The 13,179-nt window shown below is 47.1% G+C and overlaps 1 protein-coding gene across 3 annotated transcripts in view; it reads right to left on the reverse strand.

Moving 5' to 3' along the window:
* Window positions 1-10,599, reverse strand: part of Ano10 (anoctamin 10) — a 118,706-nt gene extending 108,107 nt beyond the window's left edge. For all 3 annotated transcript variants that reach the window (XM_021172147.1, XM_029481494.1, XM_029481495.1), the window contains exon 1: window positions 10,511-10,599. The gene's annotated coding sequence lies outside the window, so the exon portion shown is untranslated. The remainder of the gene's footprint in view (window positions 1-10,510) is intronic.
* Window positions 10,600-13,179: the final 2,580 nt, after the last annotated feature.

Here is a 13,179-nt window from a genome sequence, read left to right on the forward strand (position 1 = left end):
CCATCTCAGTAATGGAAAAGGGACAAAAGAGCAGAGGATGGGAGGCTGGAAAGGTCTGGGCTTAATGGTATATCATGGACATAATAGGGGAACTCCTCTTCCAGATACAAAAATAAATAGTCCCGTCTGGACATCTCCCACACACACACCCAAGCCCTATAGCTATAGGATCAGCAGCTCTGGCAATGCCAATGCCTGTCCTAAAAACCACAACATCAGCCTCAGCTTTAGATCCCTCCTCCATTATAAACTCAGTCTTGCCCCCGTCATCATGCCCCTCCTTAGGGCTGTCAACACATCCGTTCTGCTTAGACTGCTCAACTTTACCTACAGTTGTATTAACTCCACCACTAGCCTCACCCAGGCCGCCAAACTATACTGGCTGAGATAACCACAGTTAATGTGCCCACACCCCTAGAAGCCCACCAAGGTGTTCCTGGGAAAGGACCCCTTTCCTCTCACCCTTCAAACAGTGACTGGAAAGGGACTGTGTGTAATAGGAAAAGGGGAAAACTAATCAGAAACTGGCTCATGGAGCACCCCCAGCACCCACCAGAGAAGTTTAGATTACCAAACCCTAGCTGAAATTCCCCTCATTCCCTATAAAAAGACCTATGCGCCTTTGTCTGTCATTGTCACCAATTTTGTAAGTGGGCTTTATGCAGGCTTCTTGCTTTTACAAAATAAAAACACTCTTGCCAATGGCACATATGAGTGACGGTCTCTGTGTGGCACTTTCAGACTTAATAAAAACAATGTCAACATTCAGAGGAAACAGAGTGTTGGTATCAGGATCTCCTAACCCAGTGACATCACACCTAGGCAACAGCCTCACCCGCACACCTCTTGCCCAGGCAACAGCCACCATATTCCCAGAATCCATTTAGCTCACCTTCTACCCTTACCTGAAGCTATGTCACTATCTATATAAAAGGAAGACCCCTCTGATATCGCTCTCTCCCCCTTTCCCTCTCCTTCCCCGCCCCTTCTCTTTTCGCTGCCACCTTTGCCCTTCTCTCCTTCAATAAACATCACGGGAAACAGATGGGCCTGGTGTGGTCTTTCTGGAGCTGAGTAACAAACACAACATAGTGCTTCCTGGGAGCAGCCATCAAGCTCCTGGGAGCAGCTGTCATGTTAAGGACACAGTAAGGTAAGCAGAGCTTTGGTCAGCTGGGAGAGGCTCCCTTTACTGATTGCCCATTGCACAGGATAGGCTGGCCTAAGTATCTACTCACCTAACTCCACTAAATCCTCCTAATAGATAAATAATTTAATACTTTCCTCTTCTTGTTTTTATAAAAGAATCAATGAATTTTTATGTATCCATGTGAGTATATATGTGTGTATGTGTGTGTGTGTTGTATTGGGGGGGGGGTGCAGCTCAAGAGTGTAGGCCTTTCGGATCCTTCCAGTTTAAGGTGTCTATGGGTCCCCAGTTTGTTACATTGTAGATGCTGGAGTCTGAGTACTTCAGCAAAATTGAATGTTTCAAAGATAAGAAGATAACAAAAGCTACAAAACAAAACAGAAAACACAAACAAAAAACTTCAGCAGCCACAAAACCAACCAAGCAGATCAGGGTTCCACCTCCAGTGAGAGGCTCTGAGAAACTGAATCAAATTAGAGACTCAGCAGAATGGGGGCGGGGGGGGGGGGGAGGGCTCAGAGGAGGGGCCTTTGGGCTTCTCTTTAAGTTTTTCTTAGAAGATAGAGATAGAGCCCAAGGATAAACAGTGGCTCTGTCACTTTCTCCAGACCAGCGGAGAGGCAGAAAGCCTGTCTCAGAGCAGGGGGCTGAATGGGTTCTTTGCATAATGTCTTTGAATGGAATAAACTAGGGACTTGAAGTTTCTTGCCTGAGGCATTCCTTAGGCAGGAGGAGGCGTGTTCCCTTCCAGTGGAGTAAACAAAAGTGTAGGGAACAGAGTTCACACTGAAGGAAGACTGTATTGTATGGAGACTACAACCAGCTGTGACCAAGACACCATGGATGGAGAGGGAGTCCAGCCAAAGACAGGACAGACACTGAACACTCATTCCCCTTCTCCACCGTTGCATGTCTGGACTTCTGTGCTAGTCTGCTGTGTTACATGGACATAGACTCCATAAACTCCAGCCACTGGCAGGTGAGAGTTCAAGAACTACAGCCAGAACGCCGTGGGAAGGGGCCAGCCCTCCTCTATGCTTCTCTTTCCTGTCCAGGGACCCTGGGATGGTAGAGACAGAGCAGTCTGTTTTCCTGAATCAGAGGAGGGGAGTTGCATGCCCACCAGAACATCTCCCCTGAGCTGCTACTGAGCATGACCTTCTGCACACACATGGCCTCTCATCACTGCAACCCTTTGTTTTGTTGCTGTAGTTGGGGTTCTGGTGAAATGGAGCCTTTTCTTACATGATGTAATAATAGTCATTGTCCTCATTGCTGTGGCCTACAATCTAGCAGGAAACAAGATGAAAGGATTGCTTCTGGCTCACAGTGTGAGGAGATACAGTCTATCATGGTGGGGAAGCCACGGGGACAGTCACCTCCAAGGAGCAGGAATCTGAATGAGTAAATAGGAGAGTGAGCTGCGTTAGTCAGTCTCTGCATTGTGACTTGAGATGGTGATTGACCCAGTCTCATGCTCTCACTGCCAACCCCTTAGCCACGATGCACTGTCTCCCTTCTTAAAGCTAGACCCAACCCTGCCTTCCACAGGCACCCCTGAGCCGGGAGTCTCCAGAGCAAGCCTGGCCCTTTACTTACTAACTCTTAAGGTTATGTGTGCCTCCATCTGTTTCAATGATAGGCAGGACAACGAACCCCACACCTGGATGGGGGGACTGGTGGGCTCAACACCAGTGAGGGACCCCACTCATCTCCATCTCAGTAATGGAAAAGGGACAAAAGAGCAGAGGATGGGAGGCTGGAAAGGTCTGGGCTTAATGGTATATCATGGACATAATAGGGGAACTCTTCTTCCAGATACAAAAATAAATAGTCCCGTCTGGACATCTCCCACACACACACCCAAGCCCTATAGCTATAGGACCAGCAGCTCTGGCAATGCCAATGCCTGTCCTAAAAACCACAACATCAGCCTCAGCTTCAGATCCCTCCTCCATTATGAACTCAGTCTGAAAACTCACTTGCACACAGCACTGCTCGACTGGGCCACTACCTCTTCAACTCAACAGAGATTGCCTGGTTTGGACTGATCAACCTTTTCTCCCTGCCCTGAAAATAGTGTAGACTTCGAGTCTGGCCTATAACAGGCTTTTGAAACCAATATCAGGTTTAAATTACACACTCCCCACTAGGGCGGCCTTCTCCATTGCATGTCCAAATACTAACCTAAACAACCCACGTGTGCTTAGTTTTAAATGTCTATTTGACACAACTTAGAAGCTCCTTACAGAAAAACCTCAGTTGAGGAAGTGTCTGGATACCGTTGGCTTGTGACTATGATGTTGGGACAAGGCCTTAATGGTTAATTGGTGTAGAAGATGCAGACCATTGAGGGTGGCCCCTAGGCTGGGCCATGAGATGCGCAAACGTGGAGAAGACAGCTGAGCTTGAGTAGCAGGCAGGCAAGCCGCTTGGGAGCGTTTGTTTCTCTCTTGGCTGCGGATGTCAGGTGACCAGCAGCCTCGAGCTCCTGCCTCTGGCTTCCCCTCCATGATGGACGGTAACCTAGAACTGTAAGCTGAAGTGAGCCTTTCCTCCCTTACATTCCTTTTGGCCAGGGAGTTTTATCTCAGCAGCAGAAAGTTGGAACCCTGTATCTCCGGATGCTTCAGACGCTGTGTGGAGATGCACAGGAACCACGGGTCATCGTGCTGAGTTCTCCATCCAAGCCTGGACCTGCTCAGCTTCTAGGACCAGGCAAGATCTACTGGGTTAGGAGTGGTTTAGCTGTAGACCAGCAGGCTAAGTTCTATGAAGACGTCAACTAGTGCTTCCAAACAGCTAATGGTTTCTTCAGAATAGTTAATCACAAGTCTTGGCCCTCAAAAGGGCCATGGCTTAGCTTCATAGCCTTCAAAATACAGACAATAACCTCAACCAACATGTATAGTGCGCTTGGTAGAGAGATTTTCTAGATGGGAGGGAGCAGCACCTGTGGAATCAAAGGAGCAGCAAGCAGGACAAGGCTGATGCAAGGCACCTGCTCAGCAGCGACAGGTCTCTGAGAGTCTGTTACAAAGACTGGCTTTCTTTCTGATGCACCTTCAACTGACTGCAGCAGCTGTCCTAGCAGGAGACCAGCAGGAAAGCAGGAAGGCACACCCCTGTCCTATGAACTGAGGGACTGTGTCTTTCATAGTAGGAGGCCTGGGGCACAGAGCACTGTGGTGCATCTCTGTGGTGGCTGCACTACTGAGGCTGAAGGAAAAGGACCATGAGCTTGAGACCAGCCTGAGCTGCATGGTGAGGTTAAGACAGTCGTTTACCAAGGGAATGCAGAGGCTCAGCTCATGGCCTCCACAACATAAGTAATAGCAATAAACATGCATTATGTGTTTGCTACAACCATGCCATGATAGAGCCTAATAGTATCAAGTCATTACAGAGTGGGCTCAGGGAAAAGGAACCAGGAGGCAGGGAAGACTAAAAAGGGGGTCTGCCTAGTCTCTTAATGGTGGCTGGGAAGTGACAACCTTCTGTTTGTCACACACAAGACATGGCTACCAGCTGGGGTAAATGAGAACTCTGGAGGAGAGAGAGCGGAGTGTTCAGAGGACAGACATCAAAGGTCAGCTCGCTGACCTTTCTCCACTGTCTGACGTGGTACAGAGTCTACCTTATTCTTAATCACCAGGTCATAAAACAATCTCTCAGAGAAAACCAGAACAGGCCTCTCTTCAAAGCAGGTACATGAGCACTCCTAGAAATAATGAACACTGCTTGTTATTTATTCTCACTTAAGAGACTCTGCCATTCATTGTCCAAGGCAGACCCTTAACAGTACTGGCAATATACGGCAAGCAAGTGATAATATCTCTCACCTGCACAGTGCCTAGAAATTAACAGGAAGACAACAATAACAACAACAAACAAAAACCCACACACTAAACACAAAACACAACTGTCAAAAGAATCATACCAACCACATCTGAAAAGACATTTAAGGTCAGAAATAAAACAAATGGTAACAAGATACATCACTATTTCCAAATATATCCCTATTGCCAAAGCAAACCAGCAATAAGAAATATGTCTACATAGTAACAACAGTGTTATTTCCATAAATTTACCCCAAGAAGAAAATTAAACAAAATATATCTAGACATTCATTACCACTTTATTAATGAAATTTGTCTCTAAAGGATCTTTAAAGTAAATGTGAATATAAAAATTCATTATTTTATTGTATTTATTTAGGGTTTATATCAAAGAAACAACAACAAAGACAACCTAATATGGTATGGTATGTTATTACAGGACCACTCACAAAAGGAAACAGCCCACTATATACATTAAAAATTATATTGGGAGGCTGGAGAGGTGGCTCAGTTGTAAGACCGCTCTTCCATAGGTCCTGGGTTCAATTCCCAGCAACCACATGGTGGCTCACTACCAGCTGTAATGGATCTGATTCCCTCTTCTGGTGTGTGTAAAGACAGAGCACTCATATACATAAAACAAACAAACAAATATCTTAAGAAATTATACTTAGTTATTAATAGATGCCAACTCCTCTCATAATGTTTTAAGAAAACTGTACTTATGAATCCATGTAAAATGTATACTACATATTACTAAGTAATACCAGAAGATGAGCTGAGTTCAAATTCCTAGGACCCACATAAAAATCCAGATGTGGACATGCACATCTGTTACCCCAGAGCTGTGGAGAACAGAAACAGGGGCATCTCTGGGGCTTGCTGGCCACCATCTTAATTCCAGAGAGAGACCTGTCTCAAAGGGATAGGAGGAGAAGGATAAGGTCAGAATCCCAATTCCTCCTCTGGCCTCAGAAAGCAAGTGCACAGGAATGCACCCCCCCACACACACACACACACGTGCGCGCGTGCACACACACACACACACATCTATCACATCCATCAGAATTGCTTAGGTTCCACTGTGAGCAATACAAACTATGTGAAGAGTGAAGGGCAGCAGGCAGGCCCCGGTGATCACAGCTGCTTGTCGGTACCTACGCTCAGTTACACAGCAATTGTGTCATCACCTGAGCTGCAGTGTACCAGGAGAACAGGTTACCTAGAGAGTAGACCCACTCTTCTACCACTGATCCTCTCCTTCCTCCTCCCGACGAAGAGTGCCCACTGCTCAGAGTTTTTATCTCCCCACTGCAATAGCACTAAAGTGTTTTTCATATGATACTTCTTGGGTGGCCCTGTCTGGGGGGTTCCCATACCTCTCTGTGCTCTGCACGCAGCAGGATATGGTTATGACAGACTTTTACACTATCGTAACTGGCAATGGGATGCTGGCCTCCATCTTACCTGGCTCACTGGCAGCCCCGACAGCTTGAGTAAGAGTTGTGTGGTGAAAATACCCTTGGCCTAAATTGAGTTCTGTGACTCACTTTGCCAGGACTCGCAATGGGAATTTGCTCTGCCATTGCCGCACAGAGGAAACAGAAAGGAGGAGCCAAAATACTAGAGACAGTGTGGGCTTTAGTGCGCAGCAGGCATGGCTGTATCAGGGGCAACAGACCAACCTCCAGGGCACCAAGGGGTAGGATGCTTTTCTCCTCTCTGTTCAGCTTGCCTCTGATCAGGACAACAGCTAGAGTGACCAGAAAGCTGAGCAGCCCAGGTTTCTCAGGGCACTGCACAGGCTCCAGGAAGCTGCAGTGGGCTGTGTTCTTTCACCATGTGTTGGATTACCACAGACACATGTGTTGGAGAGCACAGACAGCTACTGTACATACACAGGGTTTTCACATTAGCCACCAGATCCTTAGCCCACAAGAGGCAGATCTGAATGGTGCTTTAAGATGCAGACAAAGACATTGAGTTCACTTCGAGGAGGTAGGGTGGGGCAGTTGTGCATGGAAGGGATTTTCCAAGGAAAGAATGAGGGTGCTGTGTTCTGGGGAGTGTGTTCTTTGTGAACACAAAGGAAATCGCGCACAGGAGTGTTGTTATGAACCATCTTATTAAGCTGGAAGTGGCGGCACAAATCTGGTCCCAATGCTCTGGGGGCTAAAGCAAGATGGCAAGTTTGAGGCCAGCCTGGACCACAGAGAGTTCCAGAACACCTGAGTAAGGAGTTGGCACTTGGCACTCTGCTTTTAAGAGAGATTCCTAGTGGGATTCCTATGAAAATCAAAAAGTTAAGACACTTAGATTACCTCATCAGCTCTATTCTGTGACTGGGTGGTGATGTGCTTGATACAGAGTGTGATTAAAGCTGTTCTGTTGCAGAGATGGCTCAGTCAGTAGACTGCCTGCCATTCCAGCATGAGGACCTGAGTTCCATCCCCAGGACTCACATTATTATGCTGGGTAGCAAATTATAATTTGGATTCCTGGTGCTGGGCAGGCAGAGATAAGTAGGGCCCTGAGGGCCCCCCAATCAGCCAGCCTAGTCTAACTGATGAGTTCTCAACCAGTGAGGGACCCTGACTTAAAAACACAAGGTGGAGAGTAACCGAGACATCCCCAGAGGTTGACTCCAGCCCTCTAAACATTCACACAAGAAAGAGTACCCTTTTTAGTGTGTAATTTACTCAAATAGCAGCTTGTGTCCACAGGAAATGAAAATAAGCATCCTTCCTAATACACAGCATTCAAGAGATGAATTTAAGGAAGATGCTGCTGCCTAGCAAGCTTGCTATACTGCACAACTCCATACTTGGCCATCCTATCTGGGAGGATGCCTTTGTTAAATGCTAAGGACATATACCATAGTTAAGAACAACAATGGATCCTATCACAAGTGTGAGACTGCTGTGCTCTGCTGAGATCTGCAAGTCCCTCAATGGAACTGTGTCAGGCTGCTTTCCTGTGTTCACCAATTGTTGTACTGAGACCATACAAGGCTCAGGGAAGCTGGCACATGAGAACTCTAATGTCTTTGCAGATAACAAAACAAAACACACACACACAAAAAAAAAAAAAACAAAAAACAAACAAAAAACAAAAAACAAACCCAAATCATTTCAAAATAAAAATCTTTTATTTCCCCAAATCCCTTATTTTCCCCTTTCTAATAAGTATGTATAAAAACTCCCATGTATTCCAACCATAGCTTCACATCACAGGTAACACTGTCTCAGAGCTTCTATTGCTCTGATAAGCACCGTGTATTCCAACCATAGCTTCACATCACAGGTAACACTGTCTCAGAGCTTCTATTGCTCTGAAAAGCACCACAACCAAAAGCAACTTGGGAGGAAAAGGGTTTTTTGGCTTCCGTCATCCGGGAAGCCAAGACAGAAACTCAAAGCAGGAGCTGAAGCAGAGGCCATGGAGGGTGCTGCTTACTGGCTTGGTCAGCCTGCTCCCATACAATCCATGGTCGCCCGCCTAGGGCTGGCTCCACTGGCCGTGGACTGCACACCCCCACCCCAATCAATCATCAGTCAAGAAAATGCCCCAAAGATCTGTGTACCTGTCAATATTGTGGAGGGATTTGTTCAGATGAGGATAGTTTGTGTCAAGTTGAAAAAAAAAAAAAAAAAAAAAAAAAAAAAAAAAAAAAAAAAAAAAAAAAAAAAACCAGGACAAACAGCATTCTGAGCTGGCATCTTCCAAAAGCAGGTGTTACTGTGTATAAATGCAGAGAGCTACAGACAACCCATGTATATACTGTGAGGGACTGGCTCAAAGTAGCATAGATGACATTTAAACACTTGCTAATATACTTGCCTTGATCAGCCCTAATTCTTCACCTCCAAGCATGCATGTATTAAACACATAGCTGAAATACTATTATTATTTTAGAAAGAAGTAGCTGGTTGTTCAGTGTGAATATTTAGTGGTCAAGGAAACTGATAAATGAGAAAATGTTAAGTTGGAAAAAGTCACAAATTAATATTAGAATACTACCCCATTAATTATATGTGTATTTATATACACAAAAGGAGAGAATTGGCTCCTAGAATTTGACCTCTGATCCCTACACACATTCCATGGTATGTGTAAACCTACATTCACACATACAATAATATGTAAAAAAAAAAAACACTTTTAAATATACAAATTAGGAAGAAAGACAAAATGCTACTAGAGGTCATAGGGTTCTGAGCATTCCTACAGGGCATTTATATTCTCAACTTTATCCTCTTTTCTGTGTTCCAACCTTTCTAGTTTTCCTCTTTACACACTCATATACACACACACACACACACACACACACGCAACCACATTACAGTCTATCCAAATGCACACACGTTACAGTTTACTAGGTCTTGTCTATGCCTGTCGGATATTCTGCATCTCTCATTTCTCATCAAGAGGACCTAAATTTGGGCTCCAGCACGCAGTAGAGTGCTTCTGTAATCCCAACTCCAGGTGACATGGGAGACAGAGACAGTAGAACCCTGAGAAGCCGGAAGGCTGAATGGCCTGGAACAGGCAGCACAGCAGCAAAAATGAAAAGACACAAAGACATCCTGTCTCAAACACGGTGGGAGGCAAGGGCCCACACCTGTGTCCTCTGTCCTGTACAAGCCTGAGTGTATCCTTATGCCTGCACTCACACGATAACACGAACACACAGACAAAATTTTTAAAAAACCAAAAACCAAACCAAACCAAACCAAACCAAGCAAACAAACAAAAAACAGAAAACAAAACTATATGCCTAGTCAAGTCACAGCCTCTTTGTCTGTGTGAGTGCCCTCGGACGTTCATGCCAGGTAAACAGCAAGCATCTCCCTCCCAGTTTACCCTGGTTAAGGGATGCACGGTTGCATTTAAAATTGTTTAAAGACAGAGTCCTTAGAAATATCTAGTCCTCTAAGGTTACTGTGACTTTAAATGGAAACCAGGCCACTCACAGTGCACCTGAAACTTTTAAAACTCCCGGGATTCGATTACAACACCAGGGTTTCAGGGATTGCGATTCAACTGTGGAGTGGGAACGAACTTGAAGAGACTTCGGTCAGGCCGACGTCTACGCACCGCCTCAGCTATGGGAATAAACAGGGTTTCGGGTGGGGACAGGGCTCTGCACCCTTCACTGGAGTCCTGCGACACCTATCACGGAAAGCGCGCACGATGGGCCAGGTCAGAAACCTCAGACCGGATCTGTTCACAACCCTAAAGAGACCGCGAGGTGTGACACAATCAAGGCCACCGGGCACCTTCCCCGAAGTGTCAATCAGAGCAGCCCGACACCCCGGGACCCCGTGGTCAATCAGAGACCGCCCTGCTCCAGGCCTGACGCAAATCCAGAGCCGGCCGACATCCTCCTGCCTCCGCCAGCTCTCACACCCTTGCGGATCTCCAGCCCCGCCCAGTGCTTCCGTGACTCTTTCCCTGTCGCGGGGTGGGGGGGTGCATCCCCAGCGGCCCCACCACACGGACTGCGCCCCTCCCCACTCACCGGGCGCCCACGCGGCGTCCTCGGGGACCGCCTGAGCGGGGAGAACCAGGCCCGCGGCACTAAGGCGGACTGGTTACACGCCGACAAGAGGCGTCAACGACCGGGAGGGGCGGGGCCTTCCGGCTGTCACTCGGCGTGAGGGGGCGGGATCACCGTGAAAGGGGCGGTGCCTTTGCGGTTGTAAGTCCCGAGGAAGGGGGGGCGGAGGTGTCAGAGTGAAGCTTCATTGGCTGACCCTCGGGAGAGGGGCGGGGCCGAGACGGAAGGGGCGGGGCTCTGAAGGTTCTCATTTTGGTGGGTTGTGGCGGTGCTGCATGGGCGTGGCCTCATCAGCTGTCATTGTAGTGAGACTTGTTGAAGGCGGGGTTGTGGCGAGTGGGGTGGGGCTTGGGCTGCTGTCACTCAAGGCAGAAAGGGAGCCTCATCCGGAGGGGTGGGGCCTCGCTAGCGGTCATTGTGGTGGGATGGGTGCCCGCTGGGGCTTGGCTTTGCTGGGTAGGGAATGGAAGGGAAAGGATAAGGCTCCTTACGCTTCCCTTTTCTTAATCTCTTAGACCAGAATCCAGCTTGAGCACAAGCTTCGTTTTAGATACACCAGACTTCCAGGTGATGAGAAACTCAGATCAGATTTATTAGTGAAACCCCACCTTGCAGTGGTCCATAGTGTTCCCCATTTCCTTAGGCTTCCTAGAACTCAGCAGGACACCTGCCCACCTCTACCCTCTAGCCTCCACCCTCCACACCCTTCCAGTTTTTGCCTTCCTCCAGGGGACAAGGCCTTCACCCCAACCCCGGGGCTGTTCCAGGTTGGAGGTTGTCCTCCTAGCCCCCTCTCTGCCTTAAGGAGCAATTCTTGGCTGGGTTTCAGCAGAATTCTGAAGCTCTCTTCTCTCTGAAAACCAAAGCAAATCTTTCAGGAACTTTAACAATTAGAGTCAATTGACGACTCGGACTTGTGGGTTTTTAGTTGGAGATTTCCAATTTTCTCAGCTCCTGAACTTACATTTATCCTTGCATATAACTTCATTCTTTGGTATCTGTTTGGAAATGTTTGAAATTTTTTGAAAAACAATCGTTTTAATGGAATATCTATTAAATCCTTTTTGCTCAGATGGTCTTTATACTGGAGATTGAACCCAGGGCCTTGTGCATCCTAAGGAAGAGATTATCCCAGCCCTCTTGAGAGTAATCTTATCACAGCTGAATTAACAAAATTTAGTTAAGCTGTGTTGGTGGCCCACACTTTTGTAGTCTCAGCTACTCACAGACTGAGGCTGGAAGATCACTTGAACTGAGGAGCTAGAGACCAGCCTGAGCAATGTAGTGAAACTCCATCTCACAGCAAAGTACAAGTTCTGACCCACACAGAAGTGAGCCTGAGTCATGGTGCCATGCCACTTATTTTTTGCGAACCTGACACAACCAATAGTCGCCTGAGAGGAAATCACATTAAGGAACAGCCTCCATCAGACTGGCCTGTGAGCTTGTGTGTTGGGGTGGGGGGGGGTGGGGGGGTAGGGAGGAGCATTCTCTTGATGATGTGGGAGGGCCCAGCACACTATGGGTGGTACCATCCTAAGAGGGTGGAACCTGACTGTTTAAAAGAGCAGGCAGTAAGCAGCGGTATTCTGTAGTCTCTGCTTCAAGTCCTGTCTCCAGGAACCTGCCTTGAGCTCTTGACCTGGCTTCCCTTAATGATGGACTATAAGTCAAATAAGCCCTCTCCTTCCCACGTTAGTTCTGGTCTGAATTTTATTGGAGCAACGAAAGAAGCAGGCTAGGACAGGCATGTCTCAGTTATCCTTTGCTATGTAACAACCCCCTTTGCAAGGCTCCATGCTCTCCGGTTCCCAAGAGTCCTTCTTTCCAGTTGCTTCCTCTAGAACAGTGGTCCTCAACCTGTGGGTTGTGGACCCTTTGGAGGGCTCCAATGACGTTTCACAGGGGTCACCTGAGACCATTGGAAAACATGGATATTTATATTATGATTCACAACAGTAGCAAAGCCACAGTTATGAAGTAGCAATGAAATAGTTTCATGGTTGGGGTCACCAGAGAAGAGGGGCTGTGTTAAAGGGTTGCAGCACTAAGAAGGTTGAGAATCACTGCTCTAAAAGGACAGTTTTTCTCTCTCTGTCTTAGGTGCCAGCTTCCTGAATAAACTAATCTCAGGAAAGCAGTCGGTCCTTCACCTCGCTTTATCTTGCTCACTGTGGTTGCAGTTGTTTCCTGATCATTTCTGATTGTTAGCTCCCATTTCAGCCAGGCTTCAGATCAAAGCCAGCAGGTATCAGAGAGAAAGGAAAAAGACAAAACGACAAAACCAAGAGGAATCTCACTACCCTGCACTGATCTTTCTTCAACTTTGGGGTTCCCTGTCCAGTCCTCTGCTGCCATTTACTTCATTGCTGGTATATTTTGTCAGATGTTTTAACAATAAGAGTGAGTCACAGGGCGTAGTGGGCTTCCTCCAGTTTGGTCAGAAATGGAACCTATTAATCCAATTAAAGAAGGTTTTAGGGTCTGAGGAGACCTCAGCTGGTGAGGTGTTTGTGGTAGGACTTGAGTTAATCCCCTTCACCACAGGAAAAGATGGGAGTGTAGCACCTGCTTGTAACCTCAGCACAGGGGAGGCAGCACATGTATGTAACCTCAGCACAGGGGAGGCA

This window comes from Mus caroli, chromosome 9, assembly GCF_900094665.2.
Source record: "Mus caroli chromosome 9, CAROLI_EIJ_v1.1, whole genome shotgun sequence".
Classification (NCBI taxonomy): Eukaryota; Metazoa; Chordata; class Mammalia; order Rodentia; family Muridae; genus Mus; species Mus caroli.